The 19,040-nt window shown below is 44.3% G+C and overlaps 1 pseudogene; it reads right to left on the bottom strand.

Moving 5' to 3' along the window:
• Positions 1-3,873: 3,873 nt before the first annotated feature.
• LOC118652761 lies at positions 3,874-8,331 on the bottom strand (annotated as a pseudogene).
• Between the last annotated feature and the right edge of the window lie 10,709 nt (positions 8,332-19,040).

Here is a 19,040-nt window from a genome sequence, read left to right as displayed (position 1 = left end):
GGTTTGATTCCATCCCTGGTCAGGGCACATGCCCTTATGGGCTCCATCTCTGGAGGGAGGTGTGCAGGAGGTAGCCAATCAATGATTCTCATCATTGATGTTTTTCTCTCTCTTCCTCTCTGAAATCAATAAAAAATATATTTTAAAAAAAGACAAAAGGGTTGGGGCACTGGGTGAAAGAGGTGAAGGGACTAAGAAGCACAAATTGGTAGTTACAAAATAGTCAGGGGGGCAGAAGTAAAGCATAGGGAGTATAATCAATAATATGGTCATAACTATGTAGGAACACGATGTAAAGTATATGCTTGTCTAACCACTAAGCTGTACACCCAAAACCAATACATAAAAAAAGAAATAAAACACCATGAAAAAAATGACAAAAATAACGCATGCTAGCTTTAAGAAGTTGAATTGATGCAAAATGTTAATCACCTGTGTCCTACTTTGTCCAGCTCTGCCCACCTGAGGTCACCAATGAGCACAGTGTGGAATGTTTTCTTCCACCATATTTTCCATGCTCAGGTAGATCATGCTTATACCCACGATATCACGGAGTGGCACACCAGGCATCTCTAAGCATTTTTCCTGAATTACCTCATCATCTGCTCCCAGCAGGTTTGTGAGGTAGATGTTATTACGAACCCCCTTTTACAGCCAAGGAAACAAGCCCAGAGGCATTTTTTCCCTTTGAAGATGGCGACGCCAGGGTTTAGCCACAGGCTTCCTAGCTCCAGAGATTAAGTTCTAAACCATATATTCCACTACCTACAAACATACATAAGGACAAATATCTATAATAATAAAAGCGTAATATTCTAATTAGAACAGACAGCCTTCTGGATGAAGCTGGGGCTGCGAGGGCCAAGGCGGCCGCTGCAGCGGGCTGGGGCCAGGGCACAGGAGGCGGCTGCGGTGGCGGTGGGGGCCAAGACCCTTGCACAAATTTTGTGCATTGGGCCTCTAGTTAAAAAAAACCAAACCATGCATATCACTTCGCCTTTTGTCACCTAATATTTCATGCACATTGCTCCAACTTACTACATCTAGTTTATTCTTTTTTTTAAATGTATAATATACAATTTATTTAAAGTTTCCAAACTTGCAGAATGCTACCTTTTTTAGGATACATAAAATAGGTACTAAGAAATTAAACAACCAATTTATGATAGTGGTTACCTTTGATGGAGGGAAAGAGGATTGAGAAAGGGCATACGGGGTCCCCAACTGCAATGCTTATTTTCTATTTTTTTTTGGGGGGGTGTAATGCTTATTTTCTTAAAAACCAGATGTACACACAGCCTTTTATCTACATCCTTTCAAGTATTTAATACTTTAAAAAATCAATTTTTAAGTGAATGGTAACAACATGGTGAGAGTATAGCTAAGGAACTAAACTGGTCCACTCCATTTCCCTCCCCCCCCCCTAAAAAATAAAAGTCTTTTAGTAAACCTGTGCCAGTTTCAGATACTTGGCAAATACTTTCAACAATCCTATGTTTTGTAGTAGGTCTATTTTTGTAGATGAAGCCAGATGTTAAGATATCATTGTTAAATGGTCTACCAAATATTTGAATGCAGGTATTTAATCAGTTTGCGAACCAGGAAGGAGTAATTCCTCTTCAAAAGGTTTGAACTATACACTCCATAATCATTCTGTGACAAAGGAAGTTAGTTGTACCTTTCAAGGACGGTGGGAAAAATGATTAAGGGATGGGAATCATGTAAGGAAGTGTTAGCAACAGCAAGGTCCTTGAGGTGGGAAGAAACAGAACCACAGTGCTGGTGGCTATAATAGCCTTGAACAATACAATTCTCTAAAAAAGTAACCAAGAATTGGCAGTTTGTTAACTGTACAGAAGGAAGGATGAGTAAATTATGAGTGAATATCCCTAAGTTTCTTCCTGAAGCGAGAATTACTGGCTGCCTCAGATTTGGCAGCCAAGGGGCCTGTTGTTAGCCGAATGAAACGAATCCGTTGTATCCCAGTGAAATGGAAGCAGGACATCATTCTCAGTCAGAAGTCAATTTGTGCTTCTCCAGGATAGCCTGCCACAAAGGAAAGGTACATACAATCCTTTTAGTGACTGTCTTTGGGGAAGTCATTTAACCTATTTGGTCTTCAGCTTTCACATCACTAAAATAATACTCCCATAGGAACCTAGAAGATTGGATTCAATAAAATGTCTATAAATTTTAGATCCAAAAGTCTAAATGTTAATTTTCCTTTCTAACATTCCTTCTAGGTGTAATATCAGTTACTCATTTCAGATTCTTGCTTCTAAGTTACTTGGAGCCTTCCTAGTCCATGCTTTACCTTCGCCCATATTAACAACCTAAACCTGGAAAATTTGACTTTACTCTTCTTAGGACTTCTATAGCATTATTTATATTCATCATAAACCGGGTAATCACAAGTATGTTTTCCTGGTACAGTTCTGGTTTTCACTCATTGTCTTAGCATGATTAAGACTACCCTAATCATCATTTACTTTGTAGTTTAAAATGTGTGAGAGCAGAGTGTTTGCATCCTATATAATAAAAGCCTAATATGGTAAGTGTCCGGTTGACTGGTTGGCCGTTCAACCAATCAAAGTGTAATATGCTAATGATATGCTAAGGCCGCTCCACCGCTCGCTATGACGTGCACTGACCACCAGGGGGCAGACTCTACAACCGGTAGGTTAGCTTGCTGCAGGGTCCCTCTGGTTGGGACTGAGCAATACGGGCTGGACACACCCTGGAGCCCTCATGAGGTCCCTCCCCAGCTGGCTAAACTCCCGTGTTCCTTGGCCTGGCCTGCACCCTCCTGCAATCTGGAACCCCTCAGGGGATGTCAGAGAGCCGGTTTCGACAGGACAGCAGAACGACTGGTGGCAGATGCTCAATGCAGGAACTGCCCCCTGGTGGTCAGTGTGCTCCCACAGGGGGAGCACAGCTCAGCCAGAAGCTGGGCTCATGGCTGGCAAGTGCAGTGGCGATGGCGGGAGCCTCTCCCACTGGCTCCGTGGCAGCACTAAGGATGCCCGACTGTCGGCTTAGGCCCACTCCTCTGGATGTCAGTCGGATATCCCCCAAGGGCTCCCAGATTGGATGTCAGTCGGACATCCCCCCCGAGGCCCCTGTGCACAAATTTCGTGCACCGGGCCTCTAGTTGTACATAATCGCCCAAATCCTTCCCTTCATAAGGTAGCTTCCGATGTTATACAAAGTGTGGTCATTTCATCACATCTGTTATGCAATCTCTCCAATCCTCTATCAAGCTCTTAGGTGTCAAAATGTAACCAACGTGCACTGACTCTCATAAAGGAGAGATAAGGTCCAAAGTGTTCAGAAAGATTGCAGGTTAGAGAAGGAGCTGATTATTAAATAAAGAAGAATCAGCATGTGATCACGGTTAACATCTGGGAAAGAAACTGAAAACAAGAAACTTAACAATTCAGTTGTCGTCTCTGAAGACAAGAAGGTCCTAGAGACAGTAGGTGGCAAAGGCCTGCGGTGAGCTCTAAGGGGTCAATGGGAGATAAAAGAGGACATAGGTAATACTTTCAACAATAAAGATTAAAAAAAAAGTTCTTAACAGATAGCCTGGTGCAGACAATGCTTTCCTTCTTACAGGAAGGGAAAAGGCTGAGATTTTAAGGGGTCACCTGTGGGCCTAAATCTTTTCAGCTGAAGCTGAGGTCTTAAGAGAAATACACGTGCTTTCATTTCTAAAGTCTTCATGCTTTCTGGGTGGGGGGAGAGACCAAGCACCCACTGAGTTCATCCCACAAGAAGCCATCACTTTATTAATGATAGACACAGTGCACATTTCGAACCAAGCTGCAGTAACTCTTTTGAAGCACACAAAACAGGGTCCTCCTTTTTAGGCACTTACACTGTTCATTCCGTAATAGCATTTACAGTCCCATGACTGTTGTTCTTCAGGGCTCGGACTGCCTTTGCTCTTGACACATTTGCTTGTGACACGACCAGTTCTATGTCCTTAACTTCCACACCTGTTTCGTCGGCCTCTTCCTCTTCACGCTCCTCTTGAAAGCTGGAGCCTGTGGGTTTTCTTGAATGTTTGGGACAGCTCCACCTTGAACTTTGACTTTCTCGGCCGCTGCTAGCTGTGCTTGCTGAGATAAACCCTCGATCTTGGCTTCCCCCAAACTATGTCGGTATCGGAAGCAGGGCTCTTGTAGACATCTGGCTTTGTGAGGACAAAGAGGAGGTTCTCAGATTTCCGTACGGTGACCCTGCTTACCCCTGTAACCTGTCGAAGACCCAGTTTGGACACAGCCTTCCGTGCCTTCTTTCCACTCCGGCTCTGTTTTGCTTCACGGACTGGTTCTTCACTGATTTCAGCCGCCGCTGCCAGCTGGGCTTGTTGTGTGGTTGCCTGTGTGGAGTCTTGTTCCTCGAGCTCTGGTACCGATTCATCACTGTCAGATTCTGTCCCAGACCCTGTCTCAGCCTGGGGCTGTGGCAGCTCTTGGTCTGTAGCAGGCCCTATTCTGTGGCTTCACCGGATAGGGCCGACTGGGGCCCGCAGGCTGGGGAGGGACTGTGGGGGGGCTCCAGGGCCTGTCGTGCTCCTCTTGCCCAGTCCCATTGGCCGGACCCCAGCAGCAAGCTAACCTACCGATCAGAGCGTCTGCCCCCTCGTGGTCAGTGTCCGTCATAGCAACTGGTCGAGCGGTTGACCATTCGGACACTTAGCATATTATGCTTTTATTATCTGGAATGGGCATGAAGTGATAGCTCTTTGTAACTTTAATTGGCATTTTTATGGACACTCAGGAGAATGAGTATTTTCCTATGTTTGCTGTCCATTTGGATTTGAATTTGGATTTATCAATTGCCTGTTCATCTCCCTTGTCCATTTTAAAAATAAATTGGGGTGTTTGCTGTTGTTATCAATTTGGAAAATGGAGAAAAGAATGCCATAACTGGTATTGCTGAGTTATTGGATATGTACATTTTGTGTCTCAGTTCTTTTTAAAAGCATGAAAGATAACGTACATACAGAACAGTGTTCAGATGTACTTTTTGTAGAGTTAATAAAACAAATTTATAGAGTTAATAGGATTAGTAGCGTGGCGAGCTCTATTAATTTTCACATCGTGAACACACCATGTATCCAGCACCCAGAGCTACATTTATGAATAGATATTGCCAAATACCACTTCAAAAAAGCATTCGTATTTCTTTTCCACAGCCATGTGATCGGTTTTAAAATGCTTTATCAACCCAGGGAATGGTATCTTATTAGTGTTTTATCTGCATCATCTTGAACATCAGAGAGGGTTTCATGTTTTTACATATTCATGACTGCAGCATCTTCTGCAAACTGTTAATCTTTTAAAAATATTTTTATTGATTTCAGAGAGGAAGGGAAAGGGAGAGAGAGAAACATCAATGATGAGAGAGAATCGTTGATTGACTGCCTCCTGCATCTCCCCTGCTGGGCATCAAGCCCACAACCCGGGCATGTGTCTTTGACCAGAATTGAACCAGGATACTTCAGTCCGCAGGCCGTGGCTCTATTCACTGAGCCAAACTGGCTAGGGCTGTTCATCTTTTCAAATCATTTTCCTCTTGGGTTTTTTATTTTACACTTTCTGTGTTTCCTATAAGGCCTTAAGAAATCTCTCCACACCAAGATGATAAATCTTTGTCTATTTTTAAAAAATATTGTTTTTTGTGTGTGTGTGTTACTTTTACACCTTTACTTTGGCTAGCATTTATAATTGTATATGGTGTGAGGTAGGGATCTAACTTTGTTTCCAAATGGCTGGTCATTTGTCCCAACACTATTTATTAAATAGTTAGACTTGATTTTAAATTTTATTTTATTTTAATTATTATTTTTTAAAAATTCTCACCCCAGTATATTTTTCCATTGATTTTTTTTTAAAGATAGAGTAGAAGAAAGAGGGAAGGAAAGAGAGAAATATTGATGTGAGAAAAACACATTGATTAGTTGCCTTCTGCACATGCTCTGACCAGGGCCCAGGCCTTGGAGGAGCTTGCAACCAAGGTATGTGCCCTTGACCAGAATCGAACCTGGGACCCTTTGGTCTGCAGGCCGACGCTCTACCCACTGAGCCAAACTGGCTAGAGAAGACCTGGTTTTAAATTTTAGCTCTACCACTTATTAACTGGATGATCTCAGGCAACTGGTTAGCATTTGACATAATTGACCACTTCCTTCTCGAAATACTCTCTTCCCTTTGCTTCTGTGTCATAAGACTGTCTTGATTTTCCTTCTGCTTCTCTGGCTGGTCTTTTGTTCTCCCTTTCACTCATTCTTCCCTGTTTGTTATACTTTTCCTGCCAGGTGATCTTATCCAGGCAATGGCTTCAGTCACCACTGAAATGCAAATAACTTCCAGATTTTTATGTCCAGCCTAGAACTTTCAACTGAATATCCTGTGTGTTCACTGGTGTACTTGACATCTCCACTTGGATGTCCCAGAGGAACTTAAAATGCAAGATTCCCCAAATGGCTCATGAATTTTTCTTCCAAAATGAATCCTCTTTCAGGAGTCCCTAAGGGAATTATAAGATCACCTTCTAGTTACAAAAGCCTTACATCTGAGCACCATCCTTGACCAACCTCTATTCTCTTCCCTCTTGTTTCTTGAACCCAAAACAATGGCCAGTATGTAGCAGGTGCTCAATAAATACCAAATGATTAAATGAATATTCAGTTCACCTCTAAGGCAGGTTGCTGTTGCCTCCTGAATCTTTTACGAATTAGACCTCTATTGTCTGTTTCCACTATCTTTACCCTGGTCTTGTCACCATCTCCTAGAACCTGGAGTTTGCTCCCCTCTGCTCAGTGACCTCCCAGCATGCACCCTGGCCCCTGTGAGTCCAAAGCTCAGATCTGATCATGTCTTTCCTGGAGGTCACCTTCAGAAATGAGTCACATTTAAAAAAATATATTTTATTGATTTTTTACAGAGAGGAAGGGAGAGGGATAGAGAGTCAGAATCATCAATGAGAGAGAAACATCGATCAACTGCCTCCTGCACACCCCCTACTGGGGATGTGCCTGCAACCAAGGTACATGCCCTTGACCAGAATCGAACCTGGGACCTCTCAGTCCGCAGGGCTATGCTCTATCCACTGAGCCAAACCGGTCAGGGCATGAGTCACTGCCGGGAGCCGGTCCATCCTTGCTGTTTCAAAGGACCTGGCATATATGGCATACTGTTCTTGAGGTGTTTTCTCACCTTCTTGGCACTATGTGTTTTAACCAAGGTCACCTTTCTGAAAAAGGTTGTTTCCCCAGGTAGGGATTTTCCCCTGAAGTTAGGGAGGGAATAAAACCTCTTAACTAAGTGCCAGGCGGGTAATTAATCACTTTAACTAGGAACAATCATGCTTAAGCTACATAATCTTTACTCCCTGGAATGGAGATAAGAAATGCCCTAACCTTTGTAATAGAGATTGATAGGATTGAATCAACTGGTATAAATACAGATGTAATAAGACAGCAAGAGACAGAACTTAGAATACGGAACCAAGAGAGACAGAACCTAGGCACAGAACCTACACAGAACGTTCTCTAGAGACAGAAGAACTTCGCTGGAGAGAACATGGCAAAAGATCCTGGACTGAACCTGACTACAGAAATGGGCAAGAGAACCTGACTAGAACCTGGTGACTGAACCTGGCTGGAGAACCTGGACAGAACCTGGTTGGAGAATCTAGCAAGAACATGGACACAGAACCTGGCTGGAGATCTGAAGCAGAACCTCTCTGGAGATCCAGACCAGAACTTGGCTGGAGATCCTGGCTGGAGATCCTGGCTAGGCTGCTGATCAACTGAACGCTATCTCCGTGTCATTCCTTCTTCGCCAACTCCATCCACACCTTTGGGGACCCCTGGACCTGCTGGGGTTGGAACCCGGCAAGTCACATTTTTCTGTGGCGTCTCATGACTCTCAGGAAGGGTCCCGAGCTCCTCCCCATGGCTGCCTTCACCTGCCTCACCTTGCTCACTCCCTCTTCCTGCGTCCCCCTGCCACCTGCCCTTCTGGCTGCCCTTGAAGATGCTTTGACTGCCCTGCCCCTGAGGGGACTTTTGTACACATGGCACACAGTTTCAAACAGAGGAAGCTTGTGAAATCCAGGAACTTTGCATCTTAGCCTTAAGGTTACAAAACACTCAGTGTTTCGTAAAGACTTGCACGTCAGGTTCCTCATGATACTAAGACTAATTATTAGCCAGGGATGGCAGTGAAGTCTTTCCTTTTTAGAATTTTATCTAGCCTGCATCTTATCAGCCTAAAATTGTGACACGCACTTGTGAGCGTTTACTGAACCGTTAGTCATCGGGCAATTGTTCTATTGCCTTTAATCTTGGGATTTTCCAGTAGGAAATTAAATTATATTTACTCCCTGCATGCTTCAGGAAGTTAACATTTTAAATATTTAACTTATCTACTGCCTTTATTTGGTCGTGTTATAGTTAATTCAGCCAGTATAAAAACTCACCAGGTTCTCTTGCAGTTAGCAAACAACACGTGTTTTCTTTGTTGTATCGACAATAATAGAAATAATATTAAATGGTGATTATAGCAAGGGCAAGTGTAAAACACAATGCAGAATTTTAATTTTTTCCCTTGACGTTCCCAAGCCTGGAATGCTCATCCGGCTTACTTTCCTTTCCCCGGCCTAAGTGTCACTGACTATTTCCCTGTCACCTCTGAGGAGGTGACAAGTCCCCTTACTTGCTTTCCCTACATGGTTTCTGCTTTTTCTTCATATTTATTGTAACTGTGGTTATTAACTTACCTGTACAATCCTTTGATTAATTTCTGTCTCTCCTGCTGTACAGGTAGGTCTATAAGTAGGGTCACGGTATACTTTATTGTCCAAACAGTGACACTTGAGAGTAAAAGAGGGGAGGAGCTATTGCTTATTCTGGGTCAATAGGTGTACCTGGACCGTCCCAACTAACCCAGGATGGGTAATTTCCCCGCTTAAAGACGAAGAAGGGGCGATCATGTCCCCTTTCCCTCCTCATTACAGCTCCCGTTCCTAGCACACAGTTGGAGACAAATACCTGTGAGTCTCACCTATTAAGCCACCCTTGCTTTCTCCATCTGTGAAATGGACTTAAGAACAGCCCGTCCCCCACAGGGCAGTTGTAGGCTTCGGGCTGCCCTCGTAAGCGTGTTCCTGGACAAGCGTGCAGATGGAGGCCTCCGCGCCCTGTTGCTAAGTACGTAAAAGTTAGAATCAAGCTAACAGCGGCCGAACACAATGCGTTTCCCTCTTCACAAAAGCACCTGCGAAAAGGCAAAGCAGAAAGATGCGTGCAGAGCAACTGTCCACACCCAGTGACTGTGGATGAGGCACTTTCAGAAGGGATTTCCTTTTCCGCCGGAGGCCGTGGTGCACTCTGGGGGGCTGGTGGGAGGAGGGAGCAGGCAGCCTGCTCCCACAGTTGTTGACGAGGTCCCTCTTTTGGTCATTTGGGAAACTCACACGATAAATACCCATTTTTCCTTCTTCTCTATGGGGGAGGGGACTGCTCCCTTTCGCTCCTGTCTGGGGTCTGCTCCCTTCCCCTGGCTAATGCCTCTGTTCACAAGGTGCCCTCAGCCCCCCTGCAGACCACGTCCTAGGAAGTTCCTCCGCGGAGCCGAGGCGGGAAGACTCCGTTGGAACCTGGAATGCCTTGGAATTTTTTTGTTTTGTTAACCCTCACTGGAGGATATTTCCCCACTGACTTTTAGAGTGAGTGGAAGAGGAGAGAGGGAGAGGGAGAGAGAAACATCAATGTGAGAGAGATACATTGAATTGTTGTCTTCTGCAAGGAAGCAGGGATTGAGCCTGCAACCCAGGTACGTGCCCTTGACCAGGAATCAAACCCCTGACCCTTCAGTCCACGGGCCGATGCTCTAACCACTGTGCAACTGGCCAGGGTAGAATTTCTGGAGGCTTCTGGAGAGCAGGCTCCTGGCTCCCAACTTGCAGCCCACCCCTCTTCTTTTTCAAATCCCCTTCCCCATCTTATCATGGGCCCTCCAGTGCACCCCACTCACCTGCCCCAGATCTGTCTACAGACCCTGAAATAGGGCGCCCCTGGGTTTAGGGGTGCCTGCCTGCCTGTTCCCCTTGCATCACTGACTCAGGGAAAAGGCCACACAGGTTCTGGGAGGAGGCTAGGGGCTGCCTGTTCTGGGAATTCTGGGGTCTTGAGGCCCAGAGGATGTCCAGAGCAAGGGACCCATTTTACTTCTGGGGATCCCTCGTCCTGTGGGGACGACTCAGGCCTGAGTCTAAGGGCAGGATGGATGCTAATTCCTTTCCACACAACTTACCACCTACTGTGTGCTCCGCCTACCTGTTGAAGGTGCTGTGAACAAAACAGAAGTTCTTGCATCCACATGTGGGGAAGACAGACAGTAAATAATATCTACTAAAAATATATACTTATTGCACGTGGTTGCCTATTAGCGTGGTGCCTGGCAGGTAAAGATGGCCAGGGAGCATCATCAGCTGTGACCTTGGGATTGGTCCCTGCGCTGGGGAAGGTTGCAGCGTCCTTCTTTGCTGTTGCCTCCTTTGGCCGCCAGAGGGCGAGCAGCGGTTTGCTCTCTAATAACAGTATGAAGCAAGCTAGAGCCAAGAGTAGGGAAGATGGCGCAGCACTTTGGTCCCTCAGATCTGTCTGAGTCTATAGCACCATTAGCCAGGGGCCGGGCAGGGAGAGAGCGAGAGGCTTTTGCAGGCAGAGGGATCAGGGTAGCAAGCCATGGAGGAGAGAAGGGGCAGGGCAGTGTTGTGGAACCATAAGGAACTCGATGTTGCTGGGGTGTAAAGGACCAGGGTGTGTGGGAAGCCAGGTCTGCAGAATTTCTGGGACTTGTCTGGCACACTGAGGGTCTCAACTTCATGCCGTGGGCACTGGGGAGCCATGGAATAGCATATAAGGATGGGAGTGATGTGAGCCACTTTGCATTTTAAAATATATATTTTTATTGATTTCAGAGAGGAAGAGAGAGGGAGAGAGAGAAACATCAATGATGAGAGAGAATCATTGATTGGCTGCCTCGTGCACGCCCCACACTGGGGATCAAGCCCACAACCCCGGCATGTGCCCTGACCGGGAATTGAACCGTGACGCTCTGGTTCATAGGTTGACGCTCAATCTCTGAGCCACACCGGCCAGGCACCACTTTGCATTTTTGAGAGGTCATTCTGGGGAGCAGAGGGAGATGCAGTGGGAGATACACACTCTTCGAGGGCACCTATGACCACGAAAGCCCTGGAAGCCAGTTTTCAACCAGGAGGCAAGTCCTGATTAGTGTGCTCCAGGTTCCAGAGGCAGAGAAGATGCGGAAGAAACCAAATCTATGATAGTATTGCCGAGCCCCTGGAGGTAGCCTCTCCTAAGACCAGCCCTCTTGCCAAATTCTTGTACCCTTTGACGCTTCGTAAAGTAGACTGATTTTTACTCGTTTCTTGTGTCAACCTCCCAATTGGTCAGGAGGTTGTCTTTACTGTATCTTTGAAAGGCTGTGTAATATAACGGATGTGGTAGGTTCCCCCAAAGATAATCTCTGGAACCTGTGAATGTTACTTTATATCGCAAATACCACCACCACCACCACCACCACTACCACTACCACCACCATCATCCCCTGACAGGGTCTTTGCAGATGTGATGACGTTAAGGGTCTTGAGATGGGGAGGTTAACGTGGATTACCCAGGTGGGCCCTAAGTACAGTCATATATGAGGAAAGCAGAGGGACGTTAGACTACAGACAGAAGAGAGGGTGATGTGGAGTCAGAGGCAGAGGTTGGAGTGAAGCAACCACAGGCTAGAGACCAGCATCCACCGGAACCTGGAAGAGGCTTGGAACGGATTCTCCCCCAGAGCCTTCGGCAAGCGCTTGGCTCTGCTGGCACCTTGATTTCAGACTCCTGGCCTCCAGAACTGCAAATTTCTTTCTTTCTTTTTTAAAAAAATATATTTCATTGATTTTAGAGAAGAAGAAAGAGGGAGAGAGAGATAGAAACATCAATGATGAGAGAGAATCATCAATTGGCTGCCTCCCGCATGTCCCCCCTGGGGACCGAGCCTGCAACTCCGGCATGTGCCCCTGGCTGGAATCAAACCCAGGACCCCTCAGTCCACAGGCTGACGCTCTATCCATTGAGACAAACCAGCCAGGGCAAATTTCTGTTGTTTTTAAACCACTAAGGTTGTGGTAATCAAATTAAAATGATGCAAGCTCCCCTGGTGGGTTTGGCTCAGTGGGTAGAGCACTGGACTGTGGACTCTAAGGGTCCCAGGTTCATTCCGGTCAAGGGCATGTACCTTGGTTGTGAGCACATCCCCAGTAGGGGGTGTGCAGGAGGCAGCTGATCCATGTTTCTCTCTCATCGATGTTTCTAACTCTCTATCCCTCTCCCTTCCTCTCTGTAAAAAATCAATAAAATATATTTTAAAAAAAATGCTGCCAGCTTAAGACTAAACCATGTCAGGCCGGGTTAAAAAGAAAAGAGGCTCACCCACTTCTTTATTTGGCAAGTGACATAATGTAAATATCTAGCTTTTTTGTGCGGTGTGAGGTGAGAGTCTAACTTCATTCCTTTGCAATTGTCCCAGCACCATTTGTGGAAGAGACCTATCCTTCTCCCGTTGAATGATGGTGGCGTCATTATACACAATCAGTTGGCCATAGACTCATGGGTTTATTTCTGGACTCTCAAGTCTACCCCATTGGTCTCTATGTTTATCCTATGGCAGTACCACACTGTTTTCTTACTCACCATTCTTGCTCCTTCCTTTAAAAAAAAAAAAAGCTCAGCATTTGAATTCAAGAAGGACTCATGTGGCTGTTGCACTAGAAACAAATTTAATTCATTTTGGGATCCAAAATATCAAAAAGTATATAGACTAAAACCTGAAGTTATGTATACATTAAAGAAAATAGAAGTTTATCACTGGAAACAATTCTGTGAGATAAAGTTAAGTTTTGAAATAGAGGTGTGTGTGAGCCCTCTAACATTGGTCTTGTTTTGTTTTGTTTTTTTGTCTCTCGCAATTCCATATGAACTTCGGAATCAGCTTGTCCATTTTTGCAAAAGGCTGTTGGTATTTGGATAGAGATTATATTGAACCTGTAGGTCACTTTGGGGAATATCATCATCTTCACACTATTAAGTCTTCCAATCCATGAACGTGGCTTTAATGTCTTTCAACAATGTTTTGTGCTTTGCAGTGTATTGTTCTTCACACATTTTGTTAAATTTATTCCTAAGTGTGTAAGTGGAATTGTTTTTTCTTTAATTTTTATTGTTCAGATTATTACAGATGTCCCTCTTTTTGCCCCCATTGCTCCCCTCCACCCGGTTCCCACCCCACCCCAGGCCCTCGCCACCCCACTGTCTGCGCCCATAGGTACTGCATATTTGCATATAAGATCTTTGTCCAATCTCTTCCCACACCCTCCCCACACCCCCTACCCCTCCGAGAATTGTCAGTCTTCTCTATTTCCATGCCCCTGATTCTATTACATTCACCAGTTTATTCTGTTCATCAGATTTTTTATTCATTTGATTTTTAGATTCACTTATTGATAGATATGTATTTGTTGTCACTTTGTTGTTCATAATTTATTTATTTATTTATTTAAAATATATTTTATTGATTTTTTACAGAGAGGAAGGGAGAGAGATAGAGAGTTAGAAACATCGATGAAAGAGAAACATCGATCAGCTGCCTCCTGCACATCTCCTACTGGGGATGTGCCCGCAACCCAGGTACATGCCCTTGACCGGAATCGAATCTGGGACCTTTCAGTCCGAAAGCTGACGCTCTATCCACTGAGCCAAACCGGTTTCGGCCATAATTTTTTATCTTTACTTTTTTCTTCTTCCTCTTCTTAAAGTATACCCTTCAGCATTTCATATAATACTGGTTTGGTGGTGATGAACTCCTTTAGCTTTATCTTGTCTGTGAAGCTCTTTATCTGACCTTCAATTCTGATTGATAGCTTTGCTGAGTCAAGTAATCTAGGTTGTAGGTTCTTGCTATTCATCACTTTGAATATTTCTTGCCACTCCCTTCTGGCCTGCATAGTTTCTGTTGAGAAATCAGCTGACAGTTGTATGGGTACTCCCTTGTAGGTACTGACTGATTTTTCTCTTGCTGCTTTTTTTTTTTTTTTTCAGGCATGTTTGATTATCTATGGATTTTATTTTTAATTGTATATGAATTGCCCTTGTCTGCTTAAGTGATTTATGACCGGGGTTGGAGTTTAAAAGGAACGATCTATGTTTAGAGTCAAATTGTCAAAACAAGGTGAGCAACTTCAGCCTTGACTCTAGCTTGGGTTGAATTACATCCACACATCATTGCTGCCACAGACACTTGTGGCCAAGCGCACACTTTCAGCAGTCTGTCTCTTGCTGCTTTTAAGATTCTCTCTTTGTCTTTTGCCCTTGGCATTTAATTATGATGTGTCCTGGTGTGGTCCTCTTTGGGTTCCTCTTGTTTGGGATTCTCTGCGCTTCCTGGACTTGTAAGTCTATTTCTTTCACCAGGTAAGGGAAGTTTTCTGTCATTATTTCTTCAAATAGGTTTTCAATATCTTGTTCTCTCTCTTCTTCTGGCACCCCCATAATTCGGATATTGGTACGCTTGAAGTTGTCCCAGAGGCTCCTTACACTATCTTCATAGTTTTGGATTCTTTTTTCTTTTTACTCTTCCAGTTGGGTGTTTTTTGCTTCCTTATATTTCAAATCTTTGACTTGATTCTTGGGATCCTCTAGTCTACTGTTGAATCTCTGTATATTATTCTTTATTTCAGTCAGTGTATGCTTAATTTCTGACTGGTCCTTTTTCTTTTTCTTTTCTTTTCTTTTTTTGGCATTCTCATTAAGATCCTTGAAGGTCTCACTGAGTTTCTTAGAGGTTTCTAGAAGATTCTTGAGTAACCTTATAACTGTGGTTTTGAACTCTATATCCAGTAGTTTGCTGTCTTCCATTTCTTTCATTTGTGACATGTTTCTTTGTCTCTGCATTTTGGCTGCTTCCCTGTGTTTGTTTCTGTGTATTGGGTAGCTGCTAAGTCTTCTTGAGTTGATAGAGTGGCTTTGTGTAGTATGAGTCCTATAGGGCCCAGTGGCTTAGCCTCCCCAATTACCTGATGTGGACACTCTTGGTGCACCCCTTTGTGGACTTGTTGTGGTTGAGCTTTGATTGCTGTTGGTATCACTGGGAGGAATTGGCCTCCAGGTCAACTGGCTGTGAGGACCAGCTGTGTCTACAATGGAAGAGCTGCTGTGCAGGAGACACCCTCATGGGGCAGGACCTGCTCCAATGGGGCTTTGGTGCTCACTGGTTCTGCCCCTTGAGAGTGTCTCTTATGGATGTGAAGAGTTGTAATCAGGTATGGTCTCACACTGACCACTGGGTACACTGGCTCTTGGATCTCTAAGGAGGTGCAAAGTCAGCCACTGCCTGGGGCCACCCAGCAGTGAGATTTGCAGATTCCTTCTCTTTGCATCAGGTTTGGAAGTGCCCAGATGAGGCCCAGCTGTGAAGCAAGGCAGGCTGGTGCAGGTGTGGCCTTGGGCCTTCTTTTGATAGCTTGGGGGCCCCTGACCCAGCTATAGCTTGTGTCACAGGTTTTAGGCTCTGAGAAAGTTCAGACCATTCATATGCAAAAGCTGCTGTGCATAGCTTGGGTAAGGTTGTAAATTGGGTAGGGCGGGATCTCAGGTAATCTCCAGGGTGGAGCAAACAGCAATGGCTGCCAGTCAGCCCTGCACCGGGGAAGTCCCAACACAGGAACAATGACCCTTGCAAGTATCTCATCTGGTAGAAAGCTGCCCCCGCATTCCTGCCCCAATGCCAGACAGACCAGTTTCTCTCCGTATGTGTCTGGGTCCCCCTGAGTCTCTCCCAGCACTGGAGCTCAGAGCAAGTGGGACCTTGTATCTCCCTCCCGATTAAAAAATTGGCACACCTGGCTGCCAGCCCGTTCCGTGCCTCCACACCTCCTACCAGTCTCAGGGTGCTTTCTTCTTTACTCTCTAGTTGTAGTACTTCCCCTCAGCCATCTTTCCCTCAGTTCTGGATGATAGTTGTTCTGTATTTCAGTTATAATTTTGATGTGGTTGTGGGAGGCAGCAAGTACAGGTATTTACTTATGCCGCTATCTTGGTTCTCCTGGAATTGTTTTCTTAATTTGATTTTAGGATTCTTCATTGCTAGTGCATAGAAATACAACTAATTTTTGTGTGTTAATCATGAGTCCTTCAACTTCGTTGAGTTCTTTTACTAGGTCTAGTAGTTTGTGGATTTTTAAAGGATCTATCTGCAAGATCTTTTTATAGAGATAGTTTTACTTCATCCAGTTTGGATGTATTTTATTTCTTCTACTTGCCTAACTTTTCTGGCCAGAGCTTCCTATACACTGTTGAATAGCAGCCTTGCTGCTGCTGGATGGGGATGAAAATCCAGGTTCCCTAACCCTATGGTTTTCTTGGGACTTCTAACACCATCTGGGGGTGTTGTGGAGACTCCACCTTACAGCCTGGTAAGGGTGGAAATCCCAGCTCTTTATCTTTTGCCAAAGTGTGTGGAGGTGGCTTCACAGTTTTATTTTTGTTGTGTTTGGCTGGAGTGGAGACATTATTATCTGAACATTTCTTGTCTTGCTAGTCTGTGCCTTTGTCTGTCTTTTGGAGCATTTAAAAAATCTGCATCTGTTGGTGTTTCCCAGTTGTGGCTTCTTCAGCGCTGAGTCTGGGGCATTTTAGGCAAAAGGAAAATGAGACAATGGGTTGTGAGCATAAGTAGAGGAGACATGGTGGACAGACATGCTCACCTGCATGGGCATGGCAGATAGTGGGCAGTGTGAACACTGAGCTGTTGGCCTGGCTTCCCAGCACCCATATTCATGCCTATGGCAGTCTGGGCACTGCAGGGGCCCAGAGGGGGTAGCCTGGGCTGGGTGGTGATGGTGATAGCAGCAACAGAAGCAGCAATTTTGGCAACAGTGGTGGTCACAGTATTACAGTCAAGGGAGAGAAGAGGGCCCATCATAGAGCAGCACTGGGACCTGTGGTTGGAGGCCAGCTTGTCCACCCATCCCTGGAGCACATCCTTGTGGCGTCCACACCAATAGTAATGCTTTGTCCTGAGGGGCAGGACAGGAACTGCTAGTACCCAGGCCGTATTCTGCACTAATAATTGTTACAAAATGAAAGTGTGCACAGGCCTTCCTGTTCTGAGACAAGAGAGAATGGACAAACTTATTTCTATTTTTCCCATTAAGTACACACATATTTCTTCCAGGCACATAAGTACCTGGAAATTACATATAAGCAAATATAAAAGAAGCCTGAAAAATCAAGGTAAGAGGCAAACTGGCTGGGAGACTCAGAACCCAAAGAATAAGCAGGTGGCATGGTGTCAGATGAGCCCTATAAGGCAGAAGAAAATATCCTGGACAAATCAGCAATCACTCATCATATTAAGAAGCTGGAAAAGTCACAGCTTGAATGGGAAAAGACAATCACCAACATGGCACAGATGTCAGAATTTTCTGACATCTGACATCTGTACAGTTATCAGATTAGGATTGTCAAGCAGCCATCTTATTAAAAACTAGAGGCCTGGTGCACAGATTCGTGCACTGATGGGGTCCCTCAGTGTGGCCTGTGGGGATCCGGGGAGGAGCTACTCCTGCTCATCCTGGCCCCACTCATCCTGGTCAGCTGAACGACATTCCCACTGTGGGGGCACACTGACCCCCAGGGGGAAGCTCCTGCATTGAGCGTCTGCCCCCTGGTGGTCAGTGTGTGTCATAGTGACTGGTCAACCAGTAGTTTGGTCATTCAGTCTCTTAGGCTTTTATATATACAGATGCATCAACAGCCCTGGCTGGTGAGACTCAGTTGAGTGGCTGTTTTCCAAGCACAACAGGTTGCTGTTTCGATTCCAGGTCAGGGCACATGCCTGAGTTGCACACTCAATCCCCAGAGAGGAGCATGTGGGACAGCTAATTGGTGTTTTTCTCTCTCCCTAAAAATCAATAAAAATGCTTCAACAAGCAATTATGAAATGCCTGAAACAAATGAAAAAATAGATAACCTTAGCAAGGAAATAAAAGATACAAAGATGAACCAAATTGAACTTTTTAGAACTCAAAAATACAATGACTAAAAGAAAAATAATGGTGGACTCAACAGCAGGATGGATACGACAGAGGAAACAATCATGAGAGAAAGAAAAATAGAAATTACCCAATCTGAGAAAAAGAGAGAAAAATAAAAGAGAATAAAACCCTAAAAACTGTGGGACTAAAACAAAAGATCTAACTTATATATCCCAGAAGGAGAGAAGGAGAGTAGAACTGAAAAATTATTCAAATAAATAATGGATGAAAAAATTTCCAATTTGGCAAAACATAAACCTAGGCATTCAAGAAGGTATATGGAATCCACACAAATAAACCCAAAAGAATTCACTCAAGATACATCATACTCAAAGTTCTGACAACTAAAGATGAAAGAAAATGTCTTGATCGCAGCAAGGGAGAGAAGAAACACCTTACTTGTAAGGGAAAAACAATTCAAATGACAGCAGATTTCTCATCAGAAACCATGGAGGTCAGAAGAAGTGGGCTTAGTATTTTTCAATTACTGAAAGTAAAAAACTGTCAATCAGAATCTTATATCCATAAAAAATATCCCTCAGAAATAAAGGGGGAAATAAAGACATTTCTAGATGAAGGAAACCTAAGAAAATTTGTCTCCCACAGATCTACCCTAAAAAGATGGCTAAAAGGAAGTATTGAAACAGAAAGGAAATGATAAAAGAAATCTTAAAACATCAAAAAGGAAGAAAGAACAACACAGTAAATGAAATAGATTTTCTCATCTTTCGTTTTCTAAGTTATGGTCAATTGATTTTGTCAAAGTTGTCAAGGTTGTTTGATGGAGAAAAGATAATCTTTTCTTTTTTAAAAAAATATATTTTTATTGATTTCAGAGAAGAAGGGAGGAGATA

The sequence above is a fragment of the Myotis myotis genome, unplaced genomic scaffold (assembly GCF_014108235.1).
Source record: "Myotis myotis isolate mMyoMyo1 unplaced genomic scaffold, mMyoMyo1.p scaffold_m19_p_34, whole genome shotgun sequence".
NCBI classification, from domain to species: domain Eukaryota; kingdom Metazoa; phylum Chordata; class Mammalia; order Chiroptera; family Vespertilionidae; genus Myotis; species Myotis myotis.
The sequence above is the reverse complement of the archived record's forward strand: the minus strand, read 5'-3'. Positions and strand labels throughout refer to the sequence as shown.